The sequence below is a fragment of the Saccostrea cucullata genome, unplaced genomic scaffold (assembly GCF_032062105.1).
Source record: "Saccostrea cucullata isolate Sc308-1 unplaced genomic scaffold, CSIRO_AGI_Scuc_v1 ctg3672, whole genome shotgun sequence".
In the NCBI taxonomy this organism is placed as follows: Eukaryota; Metazoa; Mollusca; class Bivalvia; order Ostreida; family Ostreidae; genus Saccostrea; species Saccostrea cuccullata.
Genome location: NW_026932695.1, coordinates 24,758 through 44,174, shown reverse-complemented (window position 1 = coordinate 44,174; position 19,417 = coordinate 24,758). Strand labels below are relative to the sequence as shown.

At 35.7% G+C, this 19,417-nt stretch overlaps 1 long non-coding RNA gene across 1 annotated transcript; it reads left to right on the top strand.

Moving 5' to 3' along the window:
- The first annotated feature begins 18,139 nt into the window (after nucleotides 1-18,139).
- Nucleotides 18,140-18,982, top strand: LOC134235832 (uncharacterized). The gene is made up of 3 exons (XR_009985486.1): nucleotides 18,140-18,214; nucleotides 18,596-18,699; nucleotides 18,811-18,982. It is a non-coding gene; the product is annotated as an uncharacterized LOC134235832 (long non-coding RNA).
- The last annotated feature ends 435 nt before the right edge of the window (nucleotides 18,983-19,417 follow it).

Sequence of the window (19,417 nt, the reverse complement as noted above, 5' to 3'; positions counted from 1 at the left end):
TCGAGTCTATGCAATGCGTATTATTGTTGGTGCCATAATAAAACATGGAAGTGCTATGCAGGTTATGTTAAAACGAATAGGTTTATGTCCGAGTTACTTTAAACGTCTGTAAAATTAAAATTAATTCGTTCTATAATCTACTCGTGGAAGCTAACTTCTGGAATTTAATAAGCACTTATATCCAGGAATTAAGCAGGGTTATCTATGTTCATATCTGTGATAGATCTGTTAAAGAAGTTGGGTTGATTTATTTTCATAATTTTTCATAACTTTCATTTCTTTAAACTGTAAATAAATAGTACAATACAATTGGTTTTATTGCTTAAAGAAAGGTAAAAGTTTTGTTGCGTTTCCGACCGGTCTAAGTTATTTCCTTCTTTTGTAAAAAAAATCCTATGGCAATATAATAATCCTTGGGTATAAAATCATAGGTTTTTCCTCGTAATAATACTCAATAACTGGTTACAAATGTTTATTAAATCCAAAGTAAAATAGAATATAATCCAAAATAATTAAAACAAAATAAATCCAAATTATTAATGAATGAAAGGCACTATAAAATCACTCTTATATCTAACTCTATCGCTACTTCTATATCAAAATCCCACATCAAAATCTCACTAATTATTTAATTTTCCCGTTTATATACTCTTTTGACTCCTCTTACTCCACTCGACTCCCCTCGATCCATTTAACCTAGTCTAGACGTAATTAATCACTAACACTCTCCTCCCACTGATCATAATCGCCTAACTTTCTCCTCCTTACTCAATTACCGCTAGCTGCCCATGACCTGTCCACAGTCTGGGTCAAACCTCCAATAAATCTATCTAAGTGACCAATGCAGTAGAATGCTACTTAAACAAGAACTACAGAATAACATGAATAATCTAAAATAAAAAAATAAAAGAAAAATAATATATCTACGCTACATTTGAATCTACACTATACCTGAGGATGCTTCCGCATGAGTTTCATCTTCCCTGGCCCAGTGGTTCTTGAGAAGAAGAGTTTAAAGAATTTTCCTACATATTTCTATGTAAAAGTTTGGCCCGCCATTGTGGTTCCGCCCTACCACCCGGCGGACATGATTTGAACTTGAATCCACACTATCACTATCTGAGGATGCTTCCATACAAGTTTTATCTTTCCTGCACCTAAGGATAATCTCTGCCATGTTTGGTTTAAGTTGGCCCTGTGGTTCTTGAGAAGAAGATGAAAATGTGAAAAGTTTAAGACGACAGACAACAGACAAATTTTGATCAGAAAAGCTCATATGAGCCGAAGGCTAAAAATAAAGAGTTTTTTGATAATTTCCTGGCTATTTCTTGGAAGCTGTAACCCTGTCTCTCCTTATTCTGTGCCGCTTAAGATACTGCGACTGGAAACGTGTAACCTCTTCAATATCTGTGTTTTCTACCCCTGAAACTTTAATTTGATTTGTTTTCTGTCATTTTTTTCCACATAAGAGCAAAAAAGCTTTGATTTTCCCTTTTCTCAGTCGCGTGTTGATGATTGACATTAGGAAATGAATGACGCGTTGCACACCTTATCAGGAAGAAAAACATTCGCAGAGATATATTTGATCTTGTTGATGAATGCGCTTTCAAAAACGATGCTACCTGCTTGAGATACACTATTACTAGACCGCACCTGCACGTTCAATGGGTGGTATCCTTTTCTATTGACATAGTCAACTTCATTCACTGATGGCATTTTTATACCCCCCGCTTGAAATGTGGGAGGGTTTATAGTAATCGTGATTTCCATCCGTCTGTTACGCTTTATCTCTTATCCGTAACTCTTCTTATTATACTCACAAGATGAAACACACCCTTCAAGTCCTGCTTAATGGTGGCTTATAGGTCCTTAATGGTGGTTTAATGGTTGTCTTTTAGTCACCATTAAGTCACCATTAAGCACCTTTAAGTAACATTTACACCACCATTAAGTTACCATTAAGCCAACTCAAAGTCCTTAATGGGTGCTTAAATGTAGCTTAATGGTGGCTTACAGGTCCTTAATGGTAACTTTTAGACCACCATTAAGTCACCATTAAGCTAGACTTACAGATGCTTAATGTCCAAACTCCATTAAGCTACCATTAAGCTACCATTAAGCCACCATTAAGCCACCAGTAAGTCACATTACGCAGTCCATAATATTGTTTATATGGGTGAAAAATTATTTTTATAGTGATTTGGTATCAATATTATAAATGTCGAGCTCGCTTATATCTTGATTTAGTAAAAATAATGAAAAAGAACGAAATTCAAAATCAAAAAAAAAAAAAAATAACGCCACAGTCGGTGCGCGATCCCATGACCTTAGGGTTGCACGGCGAACGTCTTATCCATTAGGCTATCGCCGCTCTTAATAATGTACAGAAAATATTTAATATTAAACCTTTATTTTTTTCAAAATTTGTTTGGACTTGTAAAGGTATTTACTAGTATTTTGTTGAACATTTCCAAAAGTCTTGAATTGATTTATTAATCAAAATATAAACAATTTTATTTGTGGATCTTAACACATTAATATATATTTCTACACGAGTTCGGCTTTTAGATTGATGTAATGTGATTGAGTTCTTCGCTCTGTTATTCGAAAATTTTCGAAATGTAAGCATTAAATCATGATTGTAAATAAATTAATTATAGATAAAACACAAAAGTCTATCATCGAAAAAGAAAGAGGAAAAACAGATTCTACTATTATTTTTAATATACTGCGGATATTAACGGTTTCTGTGTCAACAATAATGATAATCCTCGCGTTAGATTTACCTGGTTAATTACGTTTACAAAAACTTTTTTTAGAATATCATATTCAGTTTCAATTCTTTTTGTATCATAATGGGTATCAAAATAATTGACTTTTTACGATGAATCATAATTTTTAATTTGTTATATGCTTGCGTTAAATTTAAATTTTGAAAAAATAATTGATCATTAAAATCTGTCAGTGTACGTTGTGTATGTATAGTTTCCTGTTAGTTGACCGAGGACGGTGGACACCTAATTAAGGTCTATTGTCTGACCAGTCGGTTTACTGTACACTGATTATCTGTTAATCTTACCCCGTTTCTCAATGTGTATACATCTGGTCGGATGTCATGTTTAGTCTGATCGGCCGTTCCTCTGAAAATCGATTTTGAAATAACAACTAGATTTTGACAGATACTTACCGCAGCATTATTAAAAAAAATAACGAATTAATTAGAATTATTCATGATGTAAAAGCCATTAAGAAGTTTTTCATGGTAAGAGTGAATCTTTGAAAACTAAACATTTGTATACCAGTACCCCCCCCCCCCCCCCCCCAAAAAAAAAGGACAGAGATTTTTTTCATGAGATTATATCTTCCTGTGAATTCTGTAGCGGAATGAAATAAAAATACCATTTTGTTTTTAAAAAGTAATATATATTTTGTGTTCATGAATATAGATAATTTTAAGAACAAATTGATTTTTGGTATTGCAAATTTAAGATATTTCACAAGGACTTGCTCACGGTGTGTAATAATTATTTATTTTTAAAAATCATATACACTAATAATAAAAACAACGCATGTAATAATGATTTATTTATAAAAAATAATATACGATTCTGATACAGAATGTCTTGTTTTATTATAACTGTAAATGATTTTAAGAAAAAATTAGACACCTCGAGCAAGCCCCTGTGGCTATTAGTTAACTTTGTTCCCATTGATCAAGTTGATGCATGTTGACAAAAAACTCGTAGAAATTATGATCGAGACAGAATTATGAGTTGGAATAGATTTTGCGTAAATGATATTAAAATAACTAAAAGTTAGTTCAGAGATTCTATATAAGATGCGTAAAAGTTTAATGAGGGTTGACCATTAAGTCACCATTAAGCTCAGCTTAATGGTGGCTTAATGGTAGCTTAATGAAGTTTGGACATTAAGCACCTGTAAGTTGAAGCTTAATGGTGGCTTAAAGGAATTAACTTCTTTAAGCCACCATTAAGTCACCATTAAGCTACCATTAAGCGATTGCTTAAAGGTGGTCTTTCGTCTTGTGACTGCGTGAAATTTAATGAAACTCTCACAGAATCTTTATAACATATTGCCATTGTGCACCTCCCATTTTACTTTTTTATTTGGCACGAATTTTAGGTTTCCCATAGCAAAATTTGGACATTGCCATTATATGTTTACCTATGACGTCACATATAGAAGCTTCTGGATAACATTTGATAGGAGGAGTTATTTCTCTTTATACATTACCATAAAATACTAGTAATATATAGCAACACATGGACATTATGGGAGGCGGGGGTATCATTTAGTGAGCTCATTGCTCACAGTACCTCTAGTCATTTATCCGATACGGAATCCCATATATACGACATCCAACTGCGTACACAAAGGGTCCATCCTATCTCTAAAAACCCCTGGAGAAGGTTGTGCACTTGCATAATAACGATTGCGTCGCAGAGGTACATGCACAGCAGTCATATTGAGTTTTCTTGAGAAAATTCTCAAGACTTATTTTATGCTAAGAATCAAACGAAAGAATTTCAATAACTTGAGAAAAGAATCGTCTGAGAATTTTTTATGATCAGCAATTTTGCTCATAGCTGAGAAATGAAAATAATCTGAGAAAAAAAAATTGAGTTGAGAAATTTTTTTGTTTGAGAATTCTCTTGTGTGTCTGAGAATTGATTTATGGTCAGAAAGTTTAAGTGCCCAAAGTTCCTTCTTCCACCTGAGTTTCCAAGGTTCCTTCTACCACGTGAGTATCCGAGGTTCCTTCTACCACTGGAGTGTCCGAGGTTCCTTCTACCACCTGAGTGTCCGAGGTTCCTTCTACCACTGGAGTGTCCGAAGTTCCTTCTACAACTGGAGTGTCAGAGGTTCCTTCTACCACCTTAAAGTCCAAGGTTCCTTCTACCACTGGAGTGTCCGAGGTTCCTTCTATCACTGGAGTGTTCGAGGTTCCTTCTAACACTGGAGTGTCCGAGGTTCCTTCTACCACCTTAATGTCCAAGGTTCCTTCTTCCACTGGAGTGTCCAAGGTTCCTTCTACCACCTGAGTGTCCGAGGTTCCCTCTATCACTGGAGTGTCCAAGGTTCATTCTACCACCTGAGTATCCGAGGTTCCTTCCTTAAAAAAAATTACAGACACTATTTTTTTAATGAAATGTAATATATATAGAAAATTTTTAGGGTTCTTTAAATTTACTCTCCAGTTTTCTATAATAAATATACAGATAATGAGATAAGTTGACTAATTATTACTTTGAGAACTTCACTCCTTCCACTAAACCCTTGAAGTCGAATTCATCTTTATATATGGCGAACCGTTTCCTGTTATCTTTCATTTAGGGGGCCACAAGAAAACTCGGTCCTGAATCGGAATACCCTCGCGCTTTATCTATAGTGAGTGATCTATAAAAGGTAAACAAACCGCTGTCAAACACGCTGTGAAATCATGCCTGAAACTTGTTGTTGTGTGCCGGAATGTAGTAACTGGGGTGGTCACGTATTTCCATCATACCCATTAAAGAAAAAAAAACTTGGGATACATGCAATTTAACGGGGAAAAACTCGTTTTCAGAGCTGGGAACCGTCCACTCATGTGGTTGTATGTCGTGCACATTTCAAAGAAGAAGACTATGTAACTGAAACCTCTCATGGTAATTATTTAATTATTTTTACTTTTATTTGAACATTTTACTTATGAAAGCTATTTTTTATTTCCCTCATAATAATAAAAAAAGTGGAAGTGTGATAAATCAACAATTTATATTCAACGTGTCAATTAGTATATACGATAGACAAAGAAATGTACAGCCACATGGCGTGACCCCCGCTGACTGATTTTGATTAACCTACTAAAACCAAAAATTAAATATGCAAGATACATGTCTGAAAGGCATCATGCTGTTTTTATTAATTGCCCGATGCATATCTAAGAAGATTTTATCTTCGTTTACTCTTCTTAAAGCAGATACTATTTCTGACCACACTGTGAAAATATGTAACAGAATCGTCATAAACTGATTAATGATTTAGGGTAACATGACTGTGTTTTAAGATTGCTGCTGATAAGAATGTTCACGCCTTCTGATTTTGGTAAGAAATTTCCTAGGCGAGTCATTCTTGATGCTACGGAACTTCCGATTAATTAGCTATCAAATGTGAATGCCCAGAGTATACATTGTAACATGGTCTGCATACAAACATAAAAATACATTGAAAACCATGATAGGTTGTACTCCAAGAGGTGTGGAAGTTTTAATATCCAAAGCATATGAAGGATCAGCCGGTAATCGACAGGTAACTGAAAATCTGATCTTCTGAATCTTAGAAAAAAGAGATTGCATTATGGCTGATTGTGGCATAATGGTGAAGACCTGTTTGCTTTCCAAGATGTGTATGTCAACATCCCGACAATGTTGAAAGGGAAATCACAACTGGATCCTGAGGAGGATATCCGTGATAGACGAGTGGCATCAAAGCGAATTCACATTGAGCGAGTTACAGGGCTAAGCAAGGGCTTCAAAATATTGAGACACCCTCTACCTCAAAGCAAATTGCACCTTGGTTCTAGAAATGTTTATGCTTTGCATATCCAATTTTAAGAATTTTTGATAAAAAAAAAAAATGCTTAATTCTGTGCATTTTTTTATTTGACTGTCAAGTTTAAGTGAGTTTATGAATAAAAAAACAGAAGTTTTAGTGGTATCGTAAATTTAATTTAAGCTGAAAACGACTCGTAAATAGTCATACGCCATTTTCGATAGCATTATCTACGATACCTCAGTACTAAGGTATACTTGTCGAGGTGAGCTCTGTAATCTCCGATTACGTATGTTTAATGAATACAAGGAATAACACGTTACACATTTATTTTATCTAAATATACTTGAAAGGTCTACACGTGTTGGAGACATTATCCTCCTGGGTCTTCATGCAAAACTCGTGGCGGTGTATGTCGGCTAAGGGCCAGAGATGTCATCAGTGAAACAGTTGCACTTGATGATGTTGTGCAAGATGTTTTTGTGGGCTGTTTCATTCGCACAGCTTCTCTTCCTTCTGCATAACATACTTTCGGAACTTTTGGTGGGTTGGGCATCTTTGGGTGGAGCTTAAGATCCTTTAGATACTGCCGCCTCACTATCCATTTTCATCATAAGCAAACAAGCATTTCCAAGAGCATTCTCTAGTATCCACTTAATGGCCTGTCCAGGAAATATGCCAAACTAAAGTTCATGTTCTCCCAGCACATCAACTTCGATATGGCGGACTGTAAGGAGAGCCATGGCTCTCATCTGGTTTTGCAGAACCCCAATATCCCCCCCCTTCCCCATCTGATGACTGCGCTCAACATACATAGCATCTAAGGAGTCTGTCTTGTCAATCTTTCCATTAGCCCCTTTCCTGAATTTTGGTGACTCAATTCTAAAAAAAAATATTATTGCTAAATTCGTTTTCATCGTTGTCCGATGTGTATTAACATTTGATGCTCTGTTATGTGTTTTTGCCTTTATAACAAAACTACAAGAGGAGTAAAGCATCGATTCCACTATGTGTTGATATTTCCCATTTGTTAATTAAAAGACTTAAAGATTGAATACTGTTCGTTATCTCCATACCACTACTTAAGATGACAGGAATTAATTGACAAATGAGGGGGGGGGGATGCCAGATGAATTATAAGCTACATGGGCTTTACATATTTCATCTGGAAAGTGATGGTTAACAATTGAAAAACATGTATACCTAATCAGCTTCGTGTGGACATTTAAATTCCAGTGCGAATTGCTCATTGGAACAGAGTATATACAGTCTTTGTTAATCTGTGTATGACAGGAAAAGGACTTGTTCTGTTTATTTTTTCTTGACTCTTTTCATCTGAACATTTTCACTACTTGATTGCAACATACCACTCATTATCTTAAAAGATTTCCTTTTTGTTTCCCTCACATTAAGTCAATTTCGGAAAGACTTTTGTGAAGATGAAATAAATTGCACTTAAATTCTGATTAATGATCTATAAACTTACTAGTACTTTATTGTGGCTCTAAAGTCGAAAACATGAAGGATGATATTTTGGATGACACTGATCCAATATGCCCTTGTTAAAACCCAAAAAACGAAATTTAATCTTTGAATTCTACATTAAATATTGTTGGTACCGGTATTTGTTAAAACAAAAAAAATCTTTCAAAAGCAATGCCGCTTGTCTACACTCAAATTTACTCTAATTGTATACCGTAAATCTGGAAATTTTTGCTGTAGATAAATTTTTAGCAAATTTGCGAGTTCATTGCATTCGCAGAAAATATTTTTTTCTTAAAAATAAATCACCAATAAGAAAATGTAAACAAATTAGTGGTCATTCGCAAAATTTTGAAACGTAAATATTAATCAACAGCATTTTACCCGATTTTGCGAAATAATGTAGGAGTTATAGTTCTTTTAACCGGAAAGTAGATTTGAACTGAAATATTTTCAGACGATACTGAGGAGCTAATACCTGTTGTAATTTCGTCCACTCTGCATATCCACAAGCTTGAGTGATATCACATCCGGCCTGTTCCATGAGGGCTATGGCTTCGTTCTTCTGATCCAAGGATTTCTTATCTCCTGACCTCATGAGTTTCCATCGTTTTTCCCATTCCGGGTCTGGATGTTCGGGTTTCTGACTGTGTAATCGAGTGACGACGATGGCTCTAGCCAAACAAAATTTATCATGGGGATTGACGATCCGAACGATGGCTCGTTTATTTTTCTTGAAAGTTTCTTTATCCAGTTGTAGATGTTTGTTTCTGTTTCCACCACTCCCCTGGGGATTCTCGATGTGTAACAGATCGAATTCCGTAGAGCCGTCGCCGATTTTGAACTCCTTTTTGGATTGTTGCACACGTTGTATTTCTTTTAAAATGACGTCTTCGTTTAAATCTTTACATTGCATAAACTTGTACGAAATGTCTGATTCCAGAGAATCGTGATGAAGGTTCAGACGGAGGTAATCGTTAGGATCACACTGCATTTTAGATTTGAAGTCTTGTAACATGTTTGTGAATAATCGCCGAAGGAAAGCTGTGTTTTCTTCTTCTTCTGGAAATTCATCGAAATGAACGACATATCTATTTTCATGCGCTTTAAATTAATGAGAGGTCCTTTTTTCAGCTAGTCTCATGTGATAATACTCAGAAATGGGTTTAGGTGGTAAATCTATTTCTCTCTCGGTACTTTTTCGTTTCAATATTCGTCGAGCCTGTACCTGTTTTTCTCTAGTAGAATCCATGTCTATCAGCTGATGGCTGTGACTGTAGAATGAGCCGAAAGTCGGAGAAAAACAGTATTTATATACAGTGGATGACGTCATAATGCACAGGTAAGTTTTTTTGCACACGGCACTTATAGAGGATGCAAACAGGTAAATATAAGGAAAACACAGGTAAAACGTATTTTTCTTTTGCACACGACCCTTATGTTTTTGCACACGGCACTTTACAGGTGATGCAAACAGGCATATATATAAGAAAACGTAGGTAAAAAGTATTTTTTTGCACACGGCCCTAAAATAAATCATGCTATATATATAAACCAGAGCTGTACAATGAGGATCATTCTGTGTGATTACTTGGAAGTGAACACAAGTAAAAAAGTTTCAGTGGCCAAGTCAGAGGTATGGAACCAAGGTATCGCTGGTTTATTGAGAATACTGACAAGAGTGGACCCTGGATGGAAACCCTAGAAGAAGCCACGCAGGATTACCATAAAACCCATTCAGAGGAATCTAATCAAACAGTATGGACTTGGGAGGAATACTTTAAAAAACTGTGGGGCTTGGATAAGATGATTCCTGAACAATCTAAAGAAAAAGTTGAAGAAACTAAACAAAAAGTATGGTTGGAAAAAAGAGTGAAATTTCCTGAAAATTATGTGGTGATAAGGAAGCACTGCTCTTTTGAGGGAATGAAGGGTTATCACGACTACAAATGGGAGATCAGAGGTGAGGATGATGATGGTTTTCGGATTGAAACTATATACTTCCCCGAGTTAGAATCGTGTATTGAACATTTACTTCTGTACAAGAAAGAAGGAAAAGCCTTAAAAGACCGCATCTAGGTACTTATACAGAGTATCTCCATGGAATAATTCCTTATTTTCCAAATGAAAAAGATATCCCTTGGATGACACGAGACTATGATGATAATGATGATGATAATTTGGACTTTATTTTAGATTAAAAGACAGCCTGTAAATTGTTGTATTTTCATTCTGAATAAAATCTGTGTTCTTGATATAATCTGTCTTGTGTGTTATTTGTTATTGTTTTCAGTAAAAATCCAGTTTGAACCGGCTGGCTGGCTAGACTGTGAAGCGTGACGTCATAATCACATTCTTGAAATGTTTTGCACACGGCGCATTTACCTGTGTCCATAAACAAAACGTAGTACCAACGTACCAATGTAAACACAGTGTAAACAACTCCGTATTTAGGGATAGGTTAGGGGATAGGGTTAGAGGGCTAAGGGGGGTTAGGGTTAGGGTTAGTTAGGGTTAGGGTTAGGGTTAGTTAGGGCTAAGGGGGTTTAGGGTTAGTGGGTTAGGGTTAGTTAGGGCTAGGGGGTTAGGGTTAGGGCTCAACCAATCAAAACTGATCACGTGATTCCTCTCAGCCAATCAGAATGCGGGGCTATCGGGACCGTTTATACTACTGATGAATATTTAATTATGATAGCAGAAACTGTAGACGGCCAGTTATGAGAATTCTGATATTATGAACTCTCATAGAGAAAAACCGAAATCGGAAGCATTGAGAGAAATGGTAAAGCGTATTTTGGACACTAATTTCGTAAGACTTACGCCGAAATCGTAAGGGTTGGCAGCTCTGCAAACACCAATTGCCACTGTTTTTTAATCCGGCACCCATGCCCCTGGAACTCAAGAGTTCCGCCAAACTTGGGCCATTTGAAAGGAATCTGCTGGAACAGATCCTATCGGTGGAAGAACCCCTCTTCCTGGATCCACCAGAGGAAGAATCGGTAGCTGATGAACCATTCGAGGAGACAGCCGTCCAAGAAGTACCTGGGCGCAAGACCAGAACACGTTCGCCCTCTTCTTCCTCGTCATCTGGTGCCCATTTGGTAGAGACTGTACAAGAGATGTGCGGTAAGGTAACACAGGCCATCGACAGACTGTCCGGAGCCGTAGAGGAACTGAGTAGATATTAAGACAGATTGAGGAGAAGATTCCCACCCAGAAGAGAGAGAGAGAGAGAGATCCAGGACACCACGTTCACACCATAGATATCAAAACAAACGTTCCAGGAGATGAATTTAAAATTCTGAAAACTTAGATAGGATAATTACAAAAGTTCATGTATTGTATAGATTTTTATTCATTCTGTAAATACTCAGCAATTTCTTACATTTGAATTGTGTAGGTTGATTGTTCATGGGGACATTGAACAATTTCAGTATGACCCCCCACCCCACCTTATTTTTTTTTTATATCATTGTATTTTCGATATGTAAAAGAAGTGTACATGATAGAATTTAGCCTGTTTGATTTAATGTGTGAGAGTTTTTATCTTTCAAGAAGTCTTAGTTAAAAACATCAATTGATGATTGTCTCTAGCGATCATTTTAATAGATATACGCAAGTGAGTTATGGAAACATGGTTATTTCTATGTAAATATCTAATTAAATTCCATAATTGCTCTACCTACCGCACAGAAAATGTTAACACTTGTTTTTTTTAATACATCCTTGGTTCCCACGATATGTGATAGCCAGTACCCATTGCGACGTCATATTATGACGTCATTGACCTCTAGTATAGAAGTTTATAAGAAATATCGGCGCGAGGGAATACCTTACTTTGTTTTACAGAACAAAGGTATAAATAGATGCAGAATATCCCAAGGATTTAAGATATTGCTGCAATGTAGACACTGCCGTTGTTCAATTACTATTTGTGCATTTTTCAGTTTAAACAGGGGAAAAATACACAGTCCAATTTTATTACTCATATTTAGTTTATGACATTAGGATGAAACTGAAGAAAATGTAATCGACAAGAAAGAAGAGACAGGTAATACAGATAAAGTGGTGACATAAAAAACATTTCTTTTTACGCTAGCATACCCACCTGTTTTAAAAGTATTACTAAATTTACTGTTTACTGTTCTATAATTCTGAGAGGCAGAAAAGAAGACATTTTTACCTCACCATTCCGCCAAATTTATAGTCCCTGCTAGTTTTCAAATATAATTTACCAGCATTTCTATTTAAAAATCTACAATGAGATGAAAAAAAAATGTTCTTTTGAATCTCTTACACCTAAATATATAAGACCTGTAGGCAAATATACTTTGAATATTTCATTTAGTCAAAAACCAGAGAAGAATCCTATCTATAATTTATTTTCCCACGGCAAAGTTTTAAAGAGTCATACGTTCTTTGGACACATACACCTAAAATGTAATGTTAAACACTGATTATTGTGTCCAATCAAGTGAAACACTCAAAGGTCAAAATAATAACAAAACTATTAAATATGCTTCCTACAAATATAATTATCGTCCGCCTTGCGCAGTAGCTAGGGTGTCTGCTCTAAGAGTTCTTTGTTGATCGAGTTAAGCTATTAAGACCTCTTCGTCGCCATCGTGGATCCCAGATAAAACCGTCCCCTTAGATCCGCCATTTTAGACCCCGGTGTCTTGATGGAGTTAATCGGATTAACACCTCTTACAATAATGGATTGAATCCAACCATCCATCAGGGGATTAGCACGAGAACCTATCTCGTTGTACTACTAACATATCCCTGCGGGACCCGGAAAAGACATCTGTTCTGGTAGAGGATTGACACTCTAGGGTGACTTGCTGTGTCCGTTTCGCCAGAAAATCCTTGATCCATGTTTCATCTGACGCCACATAAGTGTACCTTGTATAGGGGGCGCTGATATGGCACTTTATCAAAATCCTTTGAAAAATCCAACAGCACTATGTCTACTAGATCTCCAAGGCCTAATGTCTTGGCTACCTCGTCCACTGTGATCAGTAACTGCGACTCGCATGATCATCTTGATCTAAATTCATATTGTTGATCTGCCAGTATATGGTTGCTGTCATAATGATCAATAATTTGGTGTCCACTGTACGTTCCAATAACTTGCATGATATGGAAGTTAAGGAGACTGGGCGGTTGTTAGAAGCTACAAACAAGTTGATGAAAAAAAGACGGACACAGATGTCAACAGTCAACAAATAAAATCCACCAACAAGTCAAATGCTGACGGACATTATTTTTACACACTAAATAGTCGACGGATTTTCCCATCATTTTCCGAACATAACAGGCCAACGAGGGATGCTCAATCCTTCTTGGCATCTGAACCCACCTCTAATCTCCTGGACGTTCATGTTTGCTCTGCTCATTTTTGGTAATGTCTTAGATTCTTGGGACATAGCAAGTTGCAAAAGTACGAGCCAACGTAGGAACAAATTATTATAACAAGGTATTAGAGTTCATTATCAAATCGTACGATATAAATTCGTAAAAAACTTGTAATAGAATTTGCCTTAGAACACCTTTGTCATTTTTAAAAACACTCAAATATTCCTATTAAAGTATTAGCTTTTCTAAAATGCTTGTCTGAGTGGTTTGCTTTAATTCATTAAGCGGCAACAAATCATATTTGTAACAAGTCATATTATGAATCATGCAGAGAAAAATAACATCTTTTATTATATGATTGAATAGTTTTCATCTCTCTGATTGGCTGAGATCCAACTATGTTAGAAAAATACTACGCTGTATTGACCTGCACGTGACGTTCCAGGTCAATACAAGGATTTATTTCCTCTACATTGATCTAAAAATAGATCGGGATATTCCAAATTGATACAAATTGAATTTGGAAAGCTATTTAAACTACTATAACTTTTTTTCATGTGAAGATAAGTTAAGCGAATATATATTTTCGGGTGAGGGTGATAAGAGGGGATGCATGGACACTCCTCCAACACTTTTACTGAAAAACAATTTTTAAAAATAAATACGACCTGTAAGGTTTATTAACATTTTAATTCTGCTTCTCTCTTAATTGTATTTGGATAGGACTTAATCAAATGCAAACAAGTAATGGGTTTTATCATTTTATTAGTGAATCATATAATAAAACAATTATTGCTGTTTTTTTTCGGTCAATACAATGATTTAGCCATCTTCGAAGTACAATATTCACCTCGCCCTCCGGGCTCGGTGAATATTGTACTCCTCAGATGGCTAAATCATTGTATTGACCTCAAAACACAGCAATAATTGTATAATATCCACTCCAGCATGGATTCAGAAGTAGAAGATCATGCGAAACCCAACTGTTGGAATGTGTGGACGATCTATCTAGGAATTTGGAAAATGGAAAGCAAACAGATCTTCTGATCCTAGATTTTTCTAAAGCTTTCGATAAGGTTTCCCACAGTCTACTTCTCCATAAACTACATCATTATGGTATCACACGAAACACACATCGTTGGATCGAAGCTTTCCTTTCAAATAGGAGCCAAGTAGTAGTGGTCGAAGGGGAAGAGTCCGACGTCGGAAGGGTTAAGTCTGGAGTGCCCCAGGGATCAGTACTAGGACCTAGCCTTTTCCTATTCTACATCAATGACCTACCGGACCACCTAACATCCACAGTACGGCTCTTCGCTGACGATACCATAGTATACTTAACTATTTCAACGAATTCAGATTGTCATATCCTTCAAGAAGACCTATATAAACTTGCTCTTTGGGAAACAAAATGGAAAATGAAATTTCACCCAGATAAATGTACAGTACTCACAGTTTCGAAAAAGAAAAACCCTATTAACTTCAACTACACCCTTCATAATCATGTACTTGCCCATGATGAAGAGGCCACAAAATACCTAGGCTGTACTATATCATCTGATCTGAATTGGGGACTACATATATCAAATATCTGCAAGAAGGCAAATAGAACTTTAGGATTCCTACAATGAAATCTTTATATATCCTCCAGGTCGATAAAAGAAAGAGCTTATACATCTTTGGTTAGACCGCAGCTAGAATATGCTTCAACAGTGTGGGACCCATACCAACAGGGCCAGATAGATATGTTAGAAAAGGTGCAAAGAAGAGCGGCAAGATACATAATGGGCAATTATAGAAATAGATCCAGCGTAGCAGAAATGATCAAACATCTAGAATGGAAAAACTTAAAAAGTAGAAGGAAAACAGCAAGATTAATAATGATGTATAAGATAGTAAATAACAAAGTAGCCATTAGCCCAGAGGACCACTTCACTAAGCCTGTAAGAAGATCATTGCATACAAAACAGCACTCGTTTGCAATACCATCAGCAACCAAGGACTGCAGGAAGTGGTCATACTTCTGTAGAACTATCAAGGAATGGAACAGCTTGCCAGAGGACACTGCGGCAGCAAAATCACTTGAGATATTTAAATCTCAAGTGATTAAGACACCCTAAATCCGAACTTTCTTTTATCCAGTTTTTATTAAAAAAAACAAAAAACAAACAAAAATTTCTTTTAATCGAACATGCGCACACCCAAACTGGCATAATCTTCAACTTGATGAAGGAGGCCAGACAGTGGAAGAAGAAGAAGAAATCAATAGCTATATATTTTATAAGGAAAAGACCAAAAAAGCATATTTAAAGATATAAAAAACCATTGGTTTTTGAAAAAAAAAAACTGACTCAATTAAAGCACCAGTTCTTCTTTATTGCTCTGAGATCTGGGGTATTTATATAACATTGGTGAAAATTCTATATTTGAAAAATTTCACATGAAGTTTATTTAGGAAATTTTAGGAGTACTGTAATAAATTGCCAAAATTGATAAGTCAGGTTTAAAGTTTAGAATTTATTGTTAGTCCAAAAATATAAATTTCACAAATATAATTTAGAACAAATTCCGTAGATGGAACAAACTGAATTTTACAAAGTATTTCTTAAGATTGACTCGCTTACAAAATCAGTCGCATCTTATCTGTGACAACGCCGCCCACTTTCGTACTGACCAGCCAATTAAATCACAATCTAAATAAAATTAGATGTTAGATCCGCTCGCATACTCACTACACTAACATTTGTGTAGCGAGTATGCGAGCGGATCTAACATCTAATTTTAATTAGATTGATTAAATCAAGGATAAAGAATTGCAAGAACAGGGGGAATCCGTATGACATTAATTTACAACACTGAAATTAGGTAAACCTGGCTGTGTAAGCCTTCTATAGGGGCCCAGGCTGGAGGGTCAAAGCGTCAAATATAGCGGATTCCGCGATGATGGCTGGATCGTACAGAAATCTGCTGAGGTATTGCGCATTGAATGCATCCTTGACCACAGTCCAGGAAAGTTTATCACTTGCCTCCAGTGTAGTGAACCACACAAGTGCTGGTCCCTTTAGGTGCAAATAAAATGCGGCTATCATTCTACTATTGTCCTTCAAATTCTGCAGAGGGATTCAAATTCCTCCAGAAACTCCTAGGCATTTTCGCTTTTGTAGCCATGAAATTTAGTAAGTTCAATTTTAGCAGAAATCGCTACGGGGGGAGGTCACTGGTTGACTATCTGCTGGCATTTCGAGAACGGTTTGATTTGGGGAACAAAATCCGAACGTTCAGAACTGTTATAATCTTTGACGTAATAATAAAAAGTCCAAAGAAATTGATTTAGATTCTCCACCATGTAATAAATTGCCAAATTGATAAGTCGGGTTTAAAATGTAGAATTCTGCATTCAGATTGTGTAAGTACCTGTATCTTTGTACAGATAAGAAAAAAATTACAGAGGTCAAAAAAGAGGGTACGCAGCGCTGTTAAAGCCTACTATGAGAAATCAACGGAAAATAGACGTGCAAAAAGGGGGACCTTTTTTAAAACTGAATTAATTTTAATTAAGCTGTTTTATTATGAAGAACTCAAATACTTATGGAAATAGCATACTATAAACAATTTTCTTTACTGTATGAAGTTTGGTCCCATTGATGGACAGTCACGTGATGAATGCATAGTTCGTGTACTGAATGTAGGTCATGAACAAATTTCAATATCGCAAGTGCATACCCTAGTTGAAATTAAAAATTCAAACTATTAATTGTTTCTGCATATCTTCTAGTCTCTGAAAAGTGCTGCTGCTTTGAATAGAATTCGTGTTTTAATAGTTAAATTTTCATTTAAATAAGCCAATGTCGAAATATGGTTGAATTTTACCAAATACTTTGTGTACGAGGGCCGTTCAAAAATTACGCGGGCTTTTTGCACAGAAAAAATATTTTACGACATAATCGGGCAAAATATCACATAATATAAAAGAATCTTTAATTATATGGTCTTCAAAATTTCTTATCAAAATGTTGTAAATTAGTATCGATTTTGAATGTTTTTTTGGGACATATCATTAAGTCACGGAGCAGCAAAATCGTCGAAGTCACAGGCATTATAAAAAATATGTGATTGAACTTTCATTTTCTCAACGTTTTCCCAAGAGTACCTGTACAGTTTGAGTTACCTTATCTATTCAACACCCAAACACCATTTCTTGTCAAGCTTAAAATCTATTAAACAAGTAAAGAATATTCTTTTTCGTTTTAAAACCAAAAACTGCAGGTATATATGAGATATAGTGTGATATTGGTTACTCTCAATCACGTTCTTTACAGTCCGGATAAGTTTTCGTCGATAATCCTCTTCCCGTCCTCCCGTATAGCCTTTTTACAGAGGTCAAACGGTCTAAAATACCAATTTGCTAAGTGTCGATGAATGTCACGAATACCCTAGTTTACTGCATGTTTTATTATGCCTATTTTGGACCTATGTTGGCGATATCTCGGGCATTATACATATATTACCATAAGAGTGGCGCTGTCAATTTAGCAGACGTCATTTTCTTAGTCGTTTTTCAGGGAATCGCATCAGAGAAAAATTAGCCTGTTTAAAATTAAAACTATGTTTAACGTCACCCGGGAGGGTAGGTTTATTAGAAATTCGTCTTTGAAAAAAAAAAAAACAATTCGGAATTCCGTATGTCTGTTCCGGTTTGGTTCTACAATTAGCGACTGAATTCTGCTTTCCGTAGTGACAGAAAATGTGCTTTGACAGCAACAGTAAAGGCAGGTGGTGTCTTATTAAAGAAAACTAGTGTATTAAAGAGTTTGGGACCATAAATGTAAGTAAAAAATAGATGATTTTATGATTGAAGTTAATGACAAAGTCTAGTTTGTTGATTTATTTTGTCAGTCTTCGAATCACATGTTCAGACTGACAGTGACAGACTCTCAGTTCGTGATTCTATTGGCTGAACTTTTCATTGTATTTTGGAGAAAATCGAAAAACTTTTTTACTGAGTGGAAACTGTCAAAAACGAAGATTTATATACAGTGAAAAGCATCATTCAAATCTTATTTAATATGTTTCATTTTAAAAATATTTCTGTAAAAATCGAAAGGAACAGTAATGAGTTTATTATTAATTGATTTCTTCATAATTCATGTACCTAAAAATAGCTACATTTTGGAAAAGATAATACTTGTCATAACCATTTGAGCAGGGAGAAGCTTACCGAAGATAGGGCCTTTCAATTAAAGGAGAGTAAGGAAAGTGGTTGGGGTATACCAAGACGTGAAGAATCCTGTCTTTTGTGTGGAATTCAAGGTATTAAAGATCATCTAACAGCTAGTACTAAGAAAAAATACGACATAATTCAATTTGAGATATTTCAACATGAACAGTTTTAAATATTGTCATCAATAATTTTAATTGTAGATATTGAGCAACTATTCCCACAAGAAGAAGCATTTGCCTCCAGGGTACCATGGACGTGTGGCAATATAAATCCAAAGGACAACTGAGGCCTAGTTAAAAGCCACTTTCCTGCACATTCAGTCTTAGACTACATTGTTTGCTAACAATAGGACTCAAACTGATTTACATACCAAGGAAAAACTCTGCTAGGGAAATTAATCTTTAGTGTAATATCAATTAAATCCTCTTATTACTTAATTGTAATGTTTTTAATGTAGTGAATAGGTTAATTTGAAGAAATTCACAATTGTTTGAAAATTTTGTTTATTTTTTTCCTCCGTCCCTCGTAGGTTTTGAACTTTAGATGTGACGTTTAACGTAGAATTAACTTTGAACAGCCTTAGTAAATGATATTAATTTTACTTTTGGTCTTAAAATATGACCCTGAATATTATCCAGCACTACCTGAAATCTATGCTACTCTTTAATATAAATTTTCTTTACTGGTGAGCGCATGTCATTATCTTCTTGTTCAGCTTTAGAAATATCCTGTCATGATTAGCGGCATGCAGACGGCAGAAGTTAGATGCAATCTGTTGTCCTGATAAGAATTCTTCTCTTGTGAACG